We start from the raw sequence: 20,330 nt of genomic DNA, 5'->3' as shown, positions 1-20,330 counted from the left end.
GTTCGTCTGATATTGCTTCCCATTTAGGTCGACATCCAACCAGATGGGTGTCTGCCCAAAACAATCAAACCAAACCATGACCAGATCCGCGCGCCAATGAAGAAGAGTGGAACATCTGCGAACGAGAAACCGACCCTTTAATGTGCAAAAAGAACTCAAGATGCTCGACGCGGAGCGTCAGCAATGTGTGAAGCAGGAGGTGAAGCCAACCGTATTTCCTGCCCAACCACAAATTGTGTGATGTTTGCCATGAGGCGCGCTCACGACTCGTGATGGGTTTAAATAGTCCTGCATCATCATCATCATCATCATCATCATCATCATCATCATCATTATCATCCTCATCATCAATAGCTGCAAGCTCTTTAAGGTTTATTCGTCACCATTGAGTGGTTGTCACTGTCAGGCAAATTCAAGTGAGTCATTCAATCCATTTTCCTTTTTTTTCTCGCTGCACTAATCCATCGGCACGGGGACAAACCGGTCTGGCAGTAAACGTTCATGTGTTCGTTTGTTCAGCGGATATAAAGGACACACAAATGTGAGAACTTAGACTAGAAGGCTTGCACACACACACACACACACACACACACATCCGAGCGTCGTTTTTAACACGCTCCAAGTTGTGGATACAGCCGCGGTGGTGTGTGTTGTGTGCTCTCTAACCGCCCCTACAGCTGGAGCCGGTTCGCCATCAGGGCCTGGCCTTTAGGCGCCCTGATCGGTGGCGGTCTGGTGCCACGGGGTCTGCTGGCAGCGACTGGGCTGTGTGTGGTTAAACTACTATTACTTACCCTTCACCCTGTTTGTTGTTGTCAGGCTTGTTCTGCTCTTGTGTTGCAGATCAGTCTTCCATTGAAGGAATCCTCTCTTTTTTTTTTGCATCGAACTGTTAATATTTGATTGTTTCTAATTAAAACATTTAACGGCTGTGGAGTCTGGCCATGCAGACAAATAAAATCTTTAAGCTGCTGTAATTATACCGTGTCTGTCCCACCTGCAGTTTCTCCTCTTCGCTTGTTCCATAGCCGGAGAAGACGCCGCAGTCTTCATACTGATCGAGTCTTAGAGGATGTGACCTTTGCAGATGAAGGACTTTGAACGCACACTGCTCTCTGACGGGGCTTCGTGGGGACATCGTCATGCATCTATATGCTGGAAATGTGCACGCAGTCGGAATCCATCTATTTAACCACCCTGAAGTGCCCTTGTGGAAGGGCGGCACCGATCCCTATTCCTTAAATGCTTTATAGAGTCACATGACATTCTGTCATTCCTAGACGAGATTTATGAGTGTCTGATTGTTGCCATCGGCTTTCGTAATCCGCTGATTTATAAAAAGCAACAAGTTTTCCACTGGTCAGCAGTCCTGTCCACTCATTGGTGGCTTCCACTTCCTGGTTGGTAATAAATGGCCCAATCCCAATTTCCGAGGGTCGTTGTCACATTATCAGCTGATAATTTCCATTATGGTTGAGATAATCATCCCAAACATTTCAACTATGGAGAATGAATCCAACAGTCAAGTCTGCCGCTCCCACAACAGTCTGGTAGCAGGTCAGTCTGTATTCTAGTACTACACAAGCCTGTTGATCTTACTATTATCCACTAGCGACAAATCCGACCTGATTAACAGGACAGAATAAAAGAACAAGCAAAAATAGAACAAATTACATGCCAAAAATCCACAGTGTCCAAAAACAGAGTTCGCTCCACCTCCCTTAATATTAGCTGGGATAGGCTCCAAATCACCCCATGACCCCCGTGGAGGATAAGCAGTTGTAGACTATGATGGATGTCATTTTTATGCGCTGCCGGGGAGTTTGTGCATGATGTTTCCTGGTAGCTCCCAGTAACTGAAGATATTCCTACCAGACCAACAAGATTATCCAGTTATTTATGTTCTCTATTATATTGCATATGCGCCTCCTGCTCAGCTCGTAGACGACCCAGGAGAGGCGACTGCGATGCGAAGCACTGAAGGCGGCTCCTGGTAAACATCAAGTCGTCCCTCGCTCATAAATATTGGGTTAGGTTGGGGAGTGGGGGGGCCATCAGCGCGGTATACCCACTCTACACAACACTACATCACCTCCGCCACTTCGTACTGTACATATTTGTAAAGTGGGACAAACCAAACAGTGGGGTCAAAGGTGGGAGTAGTTGGTCGCATTCTGCAACTGCGCCAATAGGTGCCGCTAAATCCTTTGTTGCAGAGGACATTTCTTCTTCTCTTGTTCCTGTTTCTTTATTTGTAGGTAAAATACATTTGTGTTTTTCTTTTTTTGGGGGGTGGGGTGGTCAGTTATAAATCGGCTCAATCTGTTATTTTCTACAAAAATGCCGATAAAGCAAATAATACTGTCAAGCCAATTGTTGTACATCATAATTTCACCAAAAAGTCACATCCAGAAAGTCAAAATGGAGCCATCGATTGATCAGGAATCAAGAATCCTCCTTCTGCATCTTGTTGATCCATCAACCTTTCAACAAGTCATGAAATGACATCAAAGCTGCCTCTGGAGATCAGCTGTGCTTCCATCCCACATTCCTAAACTGTACAATCTGTGCTGAAATAATAATTCCGGGAGTTTCTTCTGCGCTGAACGTGAAGTCCTGGAAGGCCGGTATCGAAATATCAGGCTTTTGGGAGTGAGGAGAACTTATTCAAAGAGATTATTGTGACACAGGAGCCCGAGCTGTCCTCGTTTAACCTTTACTGCTGTAAACACGAGATAGAACCATTTCTTTGGTGTCTTGTCAATCAATACGGCATCGACCTCCGCCGGTGGAGGGCGTGGGTGAGTGTATCTGCGCGTAAAGTCGTGCGTAATTGTGGATGAGTGGGCGGTAACCAGACGTCCGCGCTGTAATTCCACTGATGTGATTATGATGGAGTCGATGAAGACGTCCCAACGAGACCACCCGCTGGAGTTCAGTCGTGAGGCCAGCGCGGGAGGGGTCGCAGGTCTCCCACGTAATGACTCAGCGACGGCCGTGCGTCGGTCTCTCCGCGCCTTCCCGCCGACATAATCAATGAAGGGTCAACCACAGTGATCCGGATCCACTCCACTGCGCCTGTCCTCTGTCAGACAGCACAAAACCAGAGAGGAGTCAGACAGATTCCTAAAGACTACCCCCCCGCCCCCACCCCCCCCCCAATCTGTCTGCTGAGATCAAATCTCCCAATAAAAGCACAATGATAAAGGATTTATTGAGCCGCAACCTCAGCGCGGAGCGGTAAATCTCCACTGAGGAAATCCACCTCTTATTTTCCCAGCCGGTCTGTGGGAGTTTCTGCTGCATTCCCCCCCCCCCCCCCCCCCCCCCCTCCTCGATTTCACGCCAAGAGCTCCACAGAAAAAGAAACGCTAATTTCAGACCCGCGGTGAGTTGGAATTATTCGACGGTAAATCGCGGAGGGAAGGAGAGCCTTCGCTCGGCTTTGTAACGTGAAAAAATAACGACGATCGCTCCGCAGCCTCTGCGCGCCATCCGTTTATTTATTTTGGGGGGGGGGGGGGGGTTGTGCGTGTGTGTGTGTGTGTGGGGGGGGGGGTCGAGTTCCCTGCGTGGTCGTGGATGGCGTCAACACGAGCAGCGGTGCGGTAAATTATTGACGAATCCTTGTGAAGCAGATTCACCCGCAGGTCAGAAACCGAACCTGTGATATCTGTCACAGCTTGGCCCCCCAGGGTACCCCCCCCCCCTTGTCTGTGCTTTCCTGACACCACTTAGACATCACACTTAGACATCACATACATTAAACATGACTGGCTGCGGGTTTTATTCTGTTGTTATGTAGAAAACACGCATGAATAAGATTATTTGTCAGCCTAGAGAGTGAACACACAATGGACTAGATTACGCGCTCCTTGCGCAAACAGGTCCTTGATCCACGCTGCCGCCCGCGTTGTGCAGTTCGCGTCTCCACTCCATTAATGGGGACGCGTCGCTTTATCATTTAGGCTAATTACTGTAGAATAAATGGTTTGTCAGCCCGCAGTGTGTAATCATTCTTGACCTGCTGGCTGAACTCCATGTTTTAAGCATGTGAACTGTGTAATATTCATTATTAATAGGCCCGAACTGCAGTCCGTTTAATCAGCGCCGCTTGCGGCCGCATGTTTGCGCACAGGAGAGGAAGACCAAGAGGAACCAGGATGAAGAAATGAACCGACTCTACAACACAACGTGAACGACACCAAAGGGCGATCCGTCCCACTGCTTGAGAGGTTTAAGTAAGAGAAAGGGAATTTGGATTTAAAAAAAAAAAACAAAAACGTTTATAATGATTAAAAAACAGAACTCCCCCCCCCCCCTGCTTGTCTTATAAATGGATTTCTGTGCTGCGTTATCTCGCTCTTAAAAAATGAAAAATAATCCAATATGACTCATATTTATTTTAATTGACCAGAGGAACTCCAGATCTTCATCTGGCACAAACATGAATATTAATGAGGTTTTAAGGATGCTCTTATAAAGGTCTGATGTGGATTAAAAATATATTTTCTTGATGGAAAACACTACTTTTTTTAAAAAAAAGAGGACTAATTCCCCGTGATGGCACAGCCACATCTCATGACCTGTAGAAACCCATCAGTCAGCCTTAGCTGCAGATTTATCTTCCATTCATCCCAAATTGCTCAGTTAACCGCCTGTAACCCACTTCCTGCAGGTTCTTTTATTATAAAAATCATTTAAGAGATAACCAAGAGCTGAAAGCATCCTTTTAAACCCTGCGTCCAAGTGGAGATCCCGTGTCTGCGCCCCGCGTCCGCCCCTTGATCGCTTCTGTCGTTCAAATGGCCCCCAACCCGAATCAGAAACGCCTTATTATCCAGTACATTCGGGGTTTCATGCCGGTGCTCACATGGTGGTCGACGTGAATCCAAACATAGACCGCTTTAGAGAAATAAGATGCAGATGTGAGAGAATGTGGAAAACATTTCTGTGTTTCCAGACAGGATGATGGCGTCAGCGTGACCTTATATTTACTGGCCTTTTATTGTGAAAGGGTGAATTAAAAACTGCAGCTCTTTCAGGCTCTGGCTGGTTTTACAAAGACTGTTTGATGGAGGTGCGTATTTTAAAAAAACGCATCAGGAGGAGCGCACGGCGTTATCGCCTCGGATAACGTTGTAACCTGTGGCGGCTTTAACCTGTCAGCGCGCTGAGTTGCCCCCCCACCCCCCACCCCACCCATGTTTATGTGCGTACAGATTCCAGACAGAGACTTTGGAGGCTTCTATTTTCATGGTGAGGTAATGATGAGCGCGGCAGCTGCTGCCTGCGCTGCTGCAGCTGCTGCGTTCCCAGCAGCGACTGATAATGAAGATGATGCAGAAGAAGAGGAGGAAGAGGAGGAGGAGGAGGAGGAGGGGGGGAGGACAAAATAAAAAAGGTGCCTCTGCTGCGACATTTAATTCACAAGTGAGTGGCTGTTAACGCGCCATGCTGGCGTGATTTGAAAACGACTTGGCTGCCGCCTGATTATTTTCCGTGGCATATATGTGACAGTGAAAAGCCTTCTCTGCGGCGGTGGGAGGGGTGGGGGGGGGGCGTAATGAGCCTTATTCCAGCCTCCGATGAGGATGGGTGTCTGGATGAATTGTAGGTGGGTGGGGGTGGGGGCATATGGGGGGGGGGGATGTTGCAATCCTGTTGAAGCCGTCGGTACCTACAGGGACCGTGCGTCTTTGCCAACCGACGGCGCCCTGTTGCCAACTGGCAGGACCGGCGCCGCATATTGAGTGTCTCTCCTGCGGCGCCCGCGGAACATTGTGGGGGCCCCCTCCGAGTCAGAGAGCCAGTGAATCATTTATGTTCACGCTCCTACTTGCCAGCACGCTTGTACGACACACTTTTCTTTCCTTTTATTTATTTATTTATTTATTTATTTTTTTGCGATGTAGAGTAAGAAGATTTAGTGGAAAAACAAATACCTGCGCAGAGAGGAGGTGCTGTTTGCGCCACCTTGGTTTCTTCCTTCAACCTCTGATGTTTTCCACCGTGTGATTGAGATGCAGGAGACTTGCAGGCAAAAAAGAAGAAGAAAAAAACAGAAAGAACCCCCCCCCCCCACCACCACCACCACCACCACCACCCTCTTTCTCTCTCCATCACCTCGCCACAGCTCACCGCACCATCCTAACCACTCTCCAGACGGAATGAAGTGGAGAAGAGCGAGGGGGTGGGGAGGTGGGGGGGGGGTCTGTTGGCTTAAAGATAGAGATTGCCTCTGCTCCTCTCCAATATTTCATCAGCACTGGAACTCATCCCCCGTTCTTGGGAATTAATGGATGAGGATTTCTATGAATCTGAAAACAGGCTCCGGCGCTGTTGTGCACCTCTGCTGTGGAAACGGAGAGGCAAGCCAGCTGCAGCGCACAGACAAGGGGAGTCATTAACATGCCTTTAATATCTCAGACAGTTCGTTTTTATTGCATTGGAGGATTCCAGTCTGTTTGGAGAGATTATCTCCTCCTGCGCTACTCTTAAACCGAACAGGTGGTTTCTTTACGGAGGAGAAACGAAACGACGCAAAAAGTGTTTATTAGTGGTCAAAGGTGATGTCGGGTTGTTTTTTTTTAAATCACCTCCATCTCCCTTCTCCATGGCAACAGACTGATGTGTAATTTATGGAAAGCAGCTCATCCAAATCTTCATTAAGAAAGTAAAAAAAAATCCTCCTCACTCAATCCGTTGAATTTGGACCTAGAAGTATATATATATATATATATATATATATATATATATATATATATATATATATATATATATATATATATATATATATATATATATATATATATATATATATATATATATATATATATATATATATATATATATATATATATATATATATATATATATATATAAAAGATGTTGAACCTTTAGAGGTTATGGCTCCAAAATTTGAGACTGGCTTCGCCAACAGCAGACCACAAGAGGAACGCTCCCCAATCCAGAGCAGGCTGCTGCATTCGCTCCAATCACTAACGCAACCCAGATGAAGACGCGTTTATTCCAAGGAAAACAGTCTAAAAGTCTGTTGGAGGAATGTTTTCATACCAAAAGAGGAAGGTTAGTTGTTGTGTTTCAGGTAAAGGTCAGAGTGCGTCTGGTTCTTTTACTGCTGATTGGCTGGGACTCAGATGTGTCTCTCTTTCTCTCTTATTTCCATTTACAGATCCAGGGCCATGCAGGTCCACAATTCTAGGGTCAATATATTTAAAAAAAAAAAAAGAAGCATCGCTCTCAGCTCGACTGAGAGTTCATGGACATTCAGTAGGTCAAGGCTTTAAGCAGGTTAAGGATAACGCTGGAGCTTAGCTGAATGGTTTTGCTTTGGACAGTGCCAGTGTGGGTGGGGTCACTGCGTCTAATGATGTCATTAAAGACCCCTTAAGTCATCCCCTGATCTGCCCCCCCCCCACTCAGATGGAATAGGTGATTATTGTGTCACAAACAAGAGTGACCCCAGGGTCACGGAGCAGATAACCTGGGGTTGGGTTCACTGACCACTGATGCATCTCTGGCACATTTGATTCAAACTCCAGTGCATTTATGACACTTAATTAACCAGTAGATTAATTAAAAATGTTTTAGTATCCTCAAAAATAAATTGGATGTCTAGCCGTTCGTCTGTGCGTCTGCTTGTTCCTTTGTGTCTGAGTTTTGGCATTTTGGCATGGAGGTAAACATGTATATACGGCATACCTGATAAAATACATGGCAGATGGGCAGAGCTCCTTGAAGGACACGTTTGCTGGCAGCAACCAGACCGTCAGGCTTCCAAGCAACACGCAGGCATAAACGGGGACGGCCGAATCGCTTGAATACTATGTTTCTGTTTCCCTGCCAGCCAGTAGGAGCACAGACTCCGTCTCAGCCACACAGCAGGAGAGCTGGAACCACATCCACTTGGGTTTTGTCTGCTCCCACAGACAGATTGACCGTCACCAACAGGCCGGACGGCGTGAGGTGCAGGGAAAAGTTCCCACTGATTTGGAATCACAATTTAACATCATTTGAGGGAACTGATTAAAAAAAAAAAAGTTCTAAGACTTTTTCAAGTGATTTCATTTGAAACATTTTGCTCCTGGCAAACACGTGTCCAAATTGAGTTTATCCTGGTGTACAGGAATGAAAATATGTGTTTTAGCTAATTTTTAATATTTACATGTACTTAGGCGTCACAGAAAAGTAGACATATCACCTGTTTGTTATCAAGCGTTTGAGAAACTTCTCATCCAATCTGGATTGAAATCAGATTAAATAATTTATGACTTCAGAGTCTTTGCTTAAATTTATCAAAGTTACTCATTTATTTATAGTTAAAACAGGATTTATATTCCAGAAGAACTCGGGGGAACAATCGTTCATTAGAAAATATCTTGAGAAAATGAAAAACGGGTAAAAGCGGAGCGTTTCGTGACTTTATGTGGTCCAACTGCGCCATCTAGTGGTGAAACAAAAAGTTTTTAAAAAAAGTTCCTCCACAACTCCAACCTGCTCGGTGTGTGTGTGTGTGTGTGTGTGTGTGTGTGTGTGTGTGTGTGTGTGTGTGTGTGTGTGTGTGTGTAGGCGGGTGATGATATGATGTGATCAGTGGTGACACCCAGTGGTAATACGTCGCTCCCGGTGTCGGCTGCTCCATCCAGCTCGTTTGGCCCCATGCGTCTCCCTCCACTTAATCAGATATGACAAGCTCCCCGGCTCCCCCCTCCCTCAACCCCCCCCCCCCACACACACACACTCTAGAAACAATCACAGACAACCGGTGGACCAGTCGCACCAGAGTCCGTCACACTATTAATAAAAGTTGGCCATTTCGCTCGTTTGCGCTCTCCTTTTAATTGTAAACACACTCTTCCCGCGACAGCCTTGGACACACAGCAGCTGTCTAACTGGTGTGTTAACTGACATTACGCACCACTTATGAGCTTTCTGGCACCGAACCGGAGCTGCTGTCAGATGATGTGGCGCGTTTTCTTTTCTTTTTTTTTTAAAAAAAAAAAATTATTTTGACGCGCCCTAGACGCGCTGATTGGATCCGCGCCTCATCATCAAACCCTGGTATCAACAAGAGTGAAGGTGTCTGAGAATCTCCAGGAGAAAGAGAGAGGGAGAGAGAGAGAGAAAGGAAGGGGAAAAAAAACATTGTTGGAAAGTCAGGTGCTATAAAAGTCATCCGGTCTGTTTTTGTGTGACAGGGCGCGTTATTAAAAAGTCACCTCTCCGTTTACGCGCGAACCGGCGCGCATCGGGCGCGGTTCGGTCTCCGGCCTCCTGCAGACGGGGTCTCCGTCTGTAGGCGGCTCGTCTGACAACCTGTCATCCTGCCTCTCCTGATTTTAACCAGAAAAGGAATTGGCATTTCACCTACTGTATGTCTGTCTGACTATCTGTCTGTCTGTCTGTCTGCTGCTCCCACTCACGCTGCTGGAAATACCCAGTCCACAGATGGTCACATAAACAGCACAAAAAGTGAGAGATGGATTCACTCCTGAGGCTGGATGTGATAGAAAATCAAACAGAGACGTGACCCTCACGTTGTTCAAAAAATACACTCATCAGTTTTAATTCTAGGGATCCTTTACAGCAATTTCCTTTACAACAATATACAAAATACAATCCTTTACAGCAATATACAATTTTCTCCGGGATTAATAAAGTATATCTATCTATCTATCTATCTATCTATCTCCATTCTGAAATAGGATTGAAATGAACAACTGAAGCATGCTTCATCTCTAAGATTAGGTTCATGTGGCCTACTTTCGTGAGAGACTCACACTGAGGTGATAGAACAGAACAGAACAGAACCCATTCAGTTATTAGATGGTTGCGTGGGAGGCATTGAGATCTGGACACTTTGAAGACGAGAGGATCTGATTCATTTCCAGCGAGGGTACTTGGCCTGTTTGGACGCCTCTGCTTTTCTTTCAATCCTTTTAATTTTAAAATCCATTTGCCCAGTTATGTCGGCATGATATTATTACCAAGGTCTCATCATATAATCCTTAGAATCACATGCAGTGCAAAAAAAAGAAAGAAAGAAAAAAGAACACTCAAGATTGCTTTACTTTCTTTCAGACTAAAGAAACAAGATACACAATGTCAACGTCAAAAGGGCAACTTCACCTCATATTTTCCGGAAGTAGCACATATTTTCCTCTTAGCTGTTATTTCTGCCTCTAATGAGAAAGACAGGCCGGCTGGTTAATGGAACTATTCTGAGCATCTGATACAGCAGTAAATGTGTGTTCCTACCTGGTGAAACAGAAGGAAAACAGTTCCAACATGAATCTGATCTCAACAAAATCTGTCTCACGCTGAGAAATCCTGACTTCTGATCAATTCAGTATTGATGAAATACGTATAACATCATCAGTTAGTACCATCATCTGATCTAAAGCTTCTTTATAAGTCAACCTTCTGACTCGTGTTTGTTTCCTCGGTTCAGTTTTGGTTTTCTTTTGAAGCTCGTTGTTCTAGAATGTCTGTTACGGTTTGCAGAAGGAGAACCAGGACCCAGATGCAGAGTAAACTGAATGCAGGTTTATTTACAATAAAGTTCAACTAAAAAAAAAAAAAAAATCACCTTTGGGGAAAGAAATGCTAGATATAAAAACAAAACAAAACAGAAAACCACCACGTTGGGCAAAGCAACAAATAAACACAAAATCTCCTCAAAGGGAAATCCTGAACGTACCCGAAACTGGACGAATAATCTAATGAACACAAACAAAATAATGTCAAGAAACTAGAAGCTCAGGAAACAGGATCAACAACTCCAGACAAGAACACACAGGAAGTGGAAGGAAACTTCTGGAACGGAGTCGAGGCTTAAATACCCAGCTGATGGTAACGACACACGGGTGCGTCTGGTTACCCCACTGATGAGACAGGATTTAGGAAAATCACCATGACAACGTCGCTGGATTGTATCATCAAAATGGATTTATCTTAACTCACCATGTGGAATGTTTCAAATAGCAATAAAACACAACAATATTCTAAACATGAAATAATCAATATAATACATCATTTGTTCTCCGACATTAAATAGTGGATTCATTGTGCGTAGAACTTAAATTTCCCTCAAACTGGAATCTCCTCCTTTTAACGGACTGATATTTACAGGAGAATCATCTGAATAATTGATTTGAAAGTTGGAATAACCGACAGCAGGAAGAAGAAGAAGAAAAAAAAAAGAAGCCCGGTAGTCGTCCTGGATGGAGTTACTGGAGCGGAAGTTCCTGACAAAGGCGGAAGAATGAGTGCAGATCTCCGTTCCGGTCGCCGCTGCAGAGCTGGTGGCTATTTGGAGCTCCTGGTCGACGCCGTCGCTCTTCAGCTCCACCACAATCTTTCTCTTCTTCCAAAAGTTTCAAGTCTTTTAAATCTACACTTATTGAATTAGTGTAAGGGGGAGATTATGTAGGAATCCATCATTGGCACTTCACAAAATACCAACAAGGATCATTATATACTCGTTGCAATTAAAAACCAAATTCTTGTCTGCTCGTTGGTGACCTGCGTGACGTAACCTCCAAATTATGACTCATCTCTGACCCCCTTTTTCATTTTGCGCCCACCAGATCCATCTTTAATCAACATAACGGCCGAGGTCGTGCGTTTGGCGGACGGAGAATCAGGGAGAGATAAAAATGTCACATGAATATTCAAGTGACCCAGCACTGCTTGAGATGGACAACAGCTGTGCCTTTTGCTTGTTCATCTTCATCCTTCCACATCATCCTAATTATGGAGATATGTTAATTGGGCATCTGTTGCCTGGAGGCAAATACATCTCTCTTTCTCTCTCTCTCTCTATTCCTGCCTATTCGGCCTCTCCGATTGGCTGGCCTGCCTCTGAGCTCGAATCAGCCGTCTGCCCGAGCGTGGATCATCACCAGCGCCGAAGATGTGCACACATACGTGCGTTGCAACTAAGCGGCAGCGGCACATGCGCTCATTTCATGCATGTTAAGTGATGCGAGTGGCGAGATGCAGACATGCAAGTGCAGCATATGGAGGCGGTGGCAATTTTTTTTTTTTGGTCAATTATGAGCGGTTGCAGGCATCAGCTGGAGTTGTGAGGGAAGCTGTGAAACCAAGTCGATGAAAGAAACATGAAACATGAAGTTGTGCATACGACACAACACACAGCATCCACACTTCCACACATCCCATTGGTTTGTGGATGAGGAACGCTCGTTGCAACATTATTGATCAGGGCTTCACCTTCAAAGGTCACATCCTCTAAACTAGAGAGGTGTGTGAATGCAAAAGAAAGAGAAAATTCTTTTATTGCATGCATGTATTCTAGGGTTCATTTGTGGCTCGCCGTCGTCGCTCTATGACCTAAATCATGATGACGTCACCCTCGGAGACAGATGCAGGATTCTGTGACGCTTTGAATGATGCATCCACACTCAAAGGTGCATTTGTGATGTGTGCAGAGACAGCAGTGAAGTAAAGCATTCATGTCACACACACACACACACACACACACACACACACACACACACACACACACACACACACACACACACACACACACACACACACACACACACACACACACACACACACACACACACACGAGAAAGGGAGTCCTTGAGCTCTCTTGTAAGACACTTATGGTTACATTTATGGTTCAGGCAGGCAAAGCAGGAGAATAGCGTAAATTCATTATGTATACATGAATTCATTTATGATTCTGCAAGTCAGTCAGGTTCCAAGCATGATGGTTAAAACGTGAAAGTATATTTAATTAAAGGTTTATTTTGCTTCAGTTCTTCAAGAATCATTTGTTGTTGTTGTCGTTGTTGATGCTGTTTCTGAGCTCACGGCTCTGTCGGCGCCGTGACCAATGAAACCTGAATGATCAAGAACGGATTCAAGGTAATCACTTCTTACCTTTCACAGACGCATGAAATCCATTTGAATGGCTCTCGGCGCTCGGAGCTGAACGCCGTGCCCCCCCCGTAAACGCACCTATAATACACACGTTTGGTACAACTCGACCTCAAAACGAGCTCTTGGGTTCTAGTCAAGTTCCTTAATCCAGAAGAAATAATTGCATCATTCAGTCCTTTAAACTGCATTAATGTCACAAACATAGCATGAATGAAGGAACAGACTTTCCAGCAGCACTGGAGTAGAAGCGAAAGCATCAAAAAAGGTGTCTAAGAATCATCCTCTGGGGCTCTCCGATCCATCCAGTCAGGACTGATATATTCTAGTCTGAAGAAAACTGTCTGATCTGGTGCCACAACTCGGCTGCAAGCTTTTCTTAAATTGCAATCATGTGCAAACAGACAACAAAGTAACACAACCCAGATGTGAGGCGCTGGAAAAGTCACTTCTGACAGTGAGCAGAGCTCCACTGAAGCCAACAGGGGGGGGGGGGGGACTACAGATGCACATCAGGCTTCAGATAGAGCTTCTTCTTCTGTTGTGTTCTCAGAAACAGACCCTTGGGGGGGGGGGGGCTGTATCATCTCATCTGACTCTTTGATATCTCAGCGTGGTCGTTTCTGGCCATCGAGGGATCGCAGTCACGCTTTCTGCTCATGCTTCGTCCGTCCAGAAGATGGGATTGAAGGTGCGCTGAGGGCGAGAGTGGGATGCTGAGTCGTGGGGGGGGGGGGGTTTCTCTCAAGAACATTTAAAAACAAGTCCCAAGCTACCTGACAGCGAGGATGGGAGGTGATTAATAAGTAAAGGAGTTGTTAGAATGGGAAACGCCGCTTACGTTCTTCCAGGCGGTGAAGTTTCCTTTCAGTGTTTCTTCTTTTCTTTTTCTTTTTTCCCCCAGAATGAAACTTCATTCTTTTATTGCCTCCTTCACTTCTGAAGTGCTGGATTCCTTCACAGATGACAGAATGAGAAGTAAACATCCCATCAGCACACGACTCTCAATTATCACATTTCATGACTCTGGCATTTCCAGGTAACCGTCTCCCCCCTGTGTTATGTGTCACATTGTTATCTCACACCAGAGATGTAAAAAAAAAAAAAAACCCCACAATTCCTCTGTGACTTGAAGTCAATTTTACAAGTGAGTTCTGTCTATGAATAAATCACTAAAAGCATTAAAAAAAACAACAACAAGAACAAAAACAACGATTCCCCAAACAATCAGGAGACAAACAAGCTGTGCGAAACACGGCGAGGAAAAAAAAACCAAAAGAACAATTGAGATGTTGTGAGGGGAAGGATGGCGGCGTGTAGGTGTGAGGCGTCTCATCAGCAGGTGCTCATTTTACCAACCGGGTTCTGCTTTAGGAAAACATCTCGGCTCTCAATCTGCTCTTTTTTTTGTTTTTGTGTTTGCTGATTGACTTTTTAGTCACAGACGTGTGTTTCAAAGCACAAACTCCAGCCATATGTCACACCAAATGTTCTGTGTTATGCTATGCTATATGAAGCCGACCAGCAGCCAGCTCATTCATTTTTCCCAGTCGTCCTCGAACGCATCCTCCCAGTTTCTGATTAAGCTGCAACAATTTGCCATCTTTTCCTTCACCTGTGAACGCCTCCACAGCCCCCAATGCAGTTTGCTGCCTGTTTGTAACCCCCCCCCCCACACACACACACATTTACTGTGCATTTACTCATTATTTTAAAATAAATGACTAAAATCATGTAAATGCATGTGTGCAAGCAGGTTTGGAATTCTTGTGTCTTGTGTGTGTGTGTGTGTGCATGCCTTTACTGTATTTAATTTCATATCAGACCAATATGAAAGTAGAAAACACACATAGTGTCTGCACGCAAAGGATTTTCAGGCTTGTTGACTTAAATCCTGATATCGCTGATTAAACTTTATTTTTCTCTGCTGTTCCATCAGAAGCTTCTGGGCTCCGTGAACCCGTCGTGGTTCAGGGCTGTTTCCTGCATCTGGCTTTAGTGAGAGGGTCTGGTGAGAAAAGTGCGTTGGTGTGAAGGAGGATCAAAAGATGTAAGAAAGCAATGATGCCTGTGGGCCTTTCAGACTGCGATCCCACACAAAACAAACCCACTACGCGGTCGGATGGTGATGCTGTGGAGAATTTCACTAATGTTAGAATGAAAGAGTTGTTTTTAACAGATATGATGCACCTTGTTCGCCTCTCATTCTCTTTTCTATGAGTGTGGCGATAACTCTTTTGATTCACGCTAAAACAACCAAAACAGATAAATGGGAATGTTTTGTCCCAAAACATCGAATAATCAACTAAATAATCAACTTTCTCTTAAAGGATTTTGATTGGTCGACACATCCCTGCATCCCTAGCATACGTCCTTGGATGATTTTTGTTCCATGTATCCCTGTGTTCCTTATTCTGTCGCCTCCCATAATGCTTTTCTCCCCTCTGAAGAAGTGTCTCCGTCTCCAGACACCAAAGTGATTATAGAACTCACCATTATTCTTGTATTCTCCATGACTTCTCAGAATCAAATATCTGCCCGTTCAGTTTTAAACCCGCTTTATCCCCCCCCGCCCCATATTTTTAAAACGTGTTCCCCGTAGCCCATCTCTTACATCATCTCTCTGCTGAACCATTAGGACAATCTTTTCTCCTGCTCTCCCGTGAAAGCCCTCGTTTCCCCCGGAGGCCTCAGCTCCTCTATTTATAGAGGAGTACTCTGACAATTTAGCCCAAGATGTGCTCCGGTCGCATGTTTGCTTCCATGTCATCTGGTGGGATGTTGTCTACGGGAATCGGATGTGCATCCTGTGTGTGTGTGTGTGTGTGTGTGTGTGTGTGTATGTGTACCTCAAAGCATCTCATTCACTGTATAAAGAAGATAAATGTTTGGGGTTTTTTTTATTCCACACACCAGTTTCAGGCTAAATAGGCAGAAGCAAAAGCTTGATGTGTCAAAAAATAAAAGCAGGAAGTGTTTTTCTGAAAGTTCATTGTTATTGAACTGGATTACTGTATAAACAGCAAAGCAGGGTTAATTAAATGGATGGCCCGTCGTGGTCTTTAATTCGGTGGAAGCTAGCTCAATTAGCCGTCTAATTACAAGCAGGGCTCGCATGACTTCACCTCCTGTCTCATCCAATCCAATCGATCGAATCCCTCTGATAGAATTAACGGTCAAATAAGATGCAAAAAGCCCAGAGAGACAGGGAGGACTTTCCCTTTGACTGATCAGGATGGAATTCATAAATGTTGGTTTTTTTATGGTTTATTTTAGCCAATTATCTTCATGTTTTTTGCTTCATCAGAACTTTTGTGTGCTGAATGAGCACAAAGCGTAGCGTGGATGTATCAGCTCGTCCTTGAGAAGAATCAATGCAGCGTTGAGATGCTGTTGTCGAACGTTTCTTCAAACTGCTTTTCATTTACATCCCAGAAATATGAATCTAAAGTACACTGAGAACTCTCTCTCTCTCTCTTCCTGTCTGACGCCAGTACCCACAATGCAGTATTTTTTTTCAGGAGATGCCGGATGCAAGAGGAAGTGGGCAGGGAGTAGCTGTAGGTGGACGCTATAATTAGAAGGATTCCTCTGTGGGAGGAAGCTCCTCTAATGAATGGGATGAGCGCCATTAAAGTGACATTGACAAAAATGCAGGAAGTCAGATCATCACCTGGAGTTGGGGGGTGGGGGTGGCGTCAGAGGTGATAGCCTCGGCCTGCTGCAGGTGGAATGTAGAGATGTGGAGGCGAAGCATCAGCCTGGGTATTTAATCACTGAGCTGACACTTGGAAGTTCTTCGCCGGTCTGGAGTCTGGAGAAGCTTAAATTTCTTCACTGTGCAGCTAAATGCAAGCAGACATCCTGCAAAGGAGTGTTTCTACAGTCTGGAGGTGTTCTAGATCGTTCCTTACAAAATAAAAGCATGCAATAATGGGTTAAATGATGGATTAATTGGTAAATCATTTTTGAGCACAGAAATGTCACCAACCTTTGCCTGAATGAATAAAACATAGACTGTCTAATTCCCATTCATTATAGTGATATTCTGTATTTTTCTGTGGCAGAAGCTTCTGTAACTTCAGCTGGTGTGTTTATATGTCACGCTAGGAAAAGGAAAAGCGTGTGTTTACTTTTGAAATTTCTCAAAAATCTTTTTTCTTTTTTTTTTTTTTCCTTTCAAAATGTCTAACAAAGTGAGTGCTTGTCACGTCGCTTCACGCCGTTGTGTGTTTGCCTGCTCATCTGCGGTGTCCTGACACGCCACGTCGAGGGACGTCTGTCAGGAAAGATATCACGCTTTTTTTTTCTTTTCTTTTTTTTTCGGATTGATGCCGTTTCAATGCCCAAAAAAAGCGTGAAATGCAATCCGGCCTTCATGCGCAGAAACAGAAATATAAATAACTTGCCACAGCTCCCCCTTTCATCGAACTGCTTCTGTCTGTATTCATATTCTTTACAATCAGACTGGCACATCTGCCACGCAGACTGCAGATCCTGTCAGAGACGCAGGACAAAAGCAGTCAGCTGTTTCCCCCGAGGGCGCGAACGCTCGCATGTCTTTGATTTTGTGCGTCAATGATGGGCACAAAGCTGAACGTGTCACCGTGAGGGCGAGGAACAGGGACGCTTTTGCCTTCAGAGCATCTTTGATCCCCTCCCTTGTGCTGCGTTCAATGTCCAACCTGTATGTAGTACACACTGGGCTTTAATGGAAAAAAAAATACCGCGTCGGGTGATGTAATAAGTTGGAAATCATTGATAAGAAGACGTTATGTTTCTGGTATTTTAAAACCTGGACCCAATTTCTGCAGAACAATCAGAGGATTCAGTTCACTTCCTCCTTATGGAGGATACTGGAACCCCCCCCACCCACCCACCCACCCACCCAGGAGCCAGGCCAGAGGAAAGGGGGCTCATGGACGAGCGCCAGGTGGTTGGGCCGCCACCCGTTGGGCCTGTCTGGGCAGACATATGGGGTAAACCCACCACCCACAAACCTGCTTCTTGAGGAAAAGCCTCAAGAAGCAGGTTGATTTTAGCTGAACTAGGGAGCAAAATAAATATTGAAGGTGTGGAACCCCCCCCCCAGCAGACACCCCCACATTTGGCAGGAACTTCATAAGCCTGTATTCTTTGGCTCACAGCGACTTTCAGTTATTGTACTCGGGTGAGGACTTGTCATTTTTCACACCATCTTGTGATAACCTGCTCTCACACAGTTAAAACTCATTAGTCGCAGTTTTCTTCTATCCTGATTTTAAGGTGAGGGTGGGTTGGGGGTGTATGACTTATAGATAGATCCATACCTTCTTGTTATTGCATATTAAAATCTAATAAAGCGGGGATTTTTTTTCAGAAGTCTTTCATCCCACATAAGTAAAATGTGGAGAAAAAAAATCCGATTTCCTGCAAATGAAATAAAATGAAAGGATAAAAGATGAAAGGTGGAGATACTCTTCCGCAGCCTGCTGCATAATATATATGGCACCCTAGGTACGGGCGGAAATTGTGTTTCTAAAAATATTAGGAAAATAAAAGGAAATGTGTTTAAATGAGCAGCCAGAGAATAAAAGTTCTCACCTGGTAGTTCAGTTACATCAGATATGCAGTTTTTATTTCTAACAGCAGAGAAAAGTGAGGAAAAACAGAAAAATACTGTTTGTAATTTTAGTATAACTCTCCAAACGATTACTAACGCTGTACTAAAGCTGCAATCACATGGTCGAATATAGACAATGATAAAAATGAGCAATTACACTCACAGTTTACTGTTCATAACACATATATGAGATGAATGCATTATTAACAATGTGTAATTTCATGCTGGATATCATCAGGGCGTCACGCTGGGCCGCAGAAACCGAGAGACACTTCAGTCTGAGTCACGGAATGATTCAGACGTAACAAGCTCAACCAATAGTTTCACAGATCAGACGCCAGAAAATAACAATAACTTCATTGGTGCAAGGAGACGAGGTGCAGATTGAAATTCTTTATATCTTAAAACACGGTTTATATTCCCTTGAAAGTATTCCAGTTCTGTAGGAGCCTGTTGGTGCTGCTGTTATCAATCAGTGACAAATCTGACCTCATTTGCAGGACACAACAAAAGAACAGGCAAAAATAACCAACTGCCTGCAGAAAAACACACATTTATTATCCAGAACTGGGTAAAAATTCATAAATAGTGATTTTTCTAAAAGTCGAATCCAATCACATATTAATTTACATCTATATTAATCAGATAGACTTATAAATTTCTAACATTTTTACCTGGTTATTAGTGAAGATACGTAACATCTTTCATTTATACGCCTCTGTTTGCAAAGAATCTGGGATTTTCCATCTCTAGAAGCCGCCCGCTTTGAGTCTGCATCTGAAAACTTTCCCCCTATGAAGGAGGGCTACATGATCCCCCCAACCCCAAACAATTTATTTTAGCTATAAGTTGTATTAAAAGGGCTCTCATTTGTTAAGCATAACTCATCAAACCAAGGCAGGCAGGCTTTTTTTTTTCATGCTGTTGTTTTGTTCCAAGTCAAGCGTGGTGTTTGCTTTGTAATTAACAGGCCGTACCAAGTGATTGTAATTCTGCATGTGAATAACATCTATCAAGCATTCTGCATATTCATGCACAGCGACTGCTCTTTCTGCACTCCCCACAGACGAGGTGTTTACTCCTTGAGGTTGTTTGACATGCTGCACAATCTCTGAGAAAATGCCTGTGCGTCGTGTTTTCATCCCTCCTCCTCCTCCTCCTCCTCCTCCTCCTCCTTCTCCTCAAGCAAAAGTTTTTTGTTTTGTTTTTTTTCTGTTTAGAAGGGATTAGAAGATGCAACAGCAAGTTCAAAAATAAATAATACATCCGTACTCTTGGGATCCACCCGGGGGGAGAAGCGAGGAGATGAATCACGTTCAGCGAAATATCACCCGGTCAATGCATGCCGTGTTCTCCATGTGACCTCCGCCCTCTGCAGGCCAGAGGTGGAGGAGGGGGTTTGTTTGGGATGCATGAGGTGAAGATGGTTTGACTTGTCTTGTCAGATGACGGGAGCACATTGCTATCTGAGCCGTTCCTCTCTTACCTGGGGCGGTAAGCTAAGCTATTATGGGATGGTGGGTTGGTATAAGAGCTATTGAAACAAAGATATGTATTTGATTTCATTTATTATATTTTTGGCCCGCCTGGTAGCTAATTTGATAATTTTTATATTTCCTACTGCATTTTATAGACATTTTGAATTAATCTCACACATTAATCCGGCAGCTGCATACACATGAAGATTTCACATAAACTTCATGCATAAAACAATTAAATGATTAAATAATTAAATGATCAGTTATTCTTTTGCTATCTAACCCCAAGTGATGCAAAAATCCCCCAAACATCACAG

Source organism: Antennarius striatus, chromosome 5 (assembly GCF_040054535.1).
Source record: "Antennarius striatus isolate MH-2024 chromosome 5, ASM4005453v1, whole genome shotgun sequence".
In the NCBI taxonomy this organism is placed as follows: domain Eukaryota; kingdom Metazoa; phylum Chordata; class Actinopteri; order Lophiiformes; family Antennariidae; genus Antennarius; species Antennarius striatus.
The sequence above is the reverse complement of the archived record's forward strand: the minus strand, read 5'-3'. Positions refer to the sequence as shown.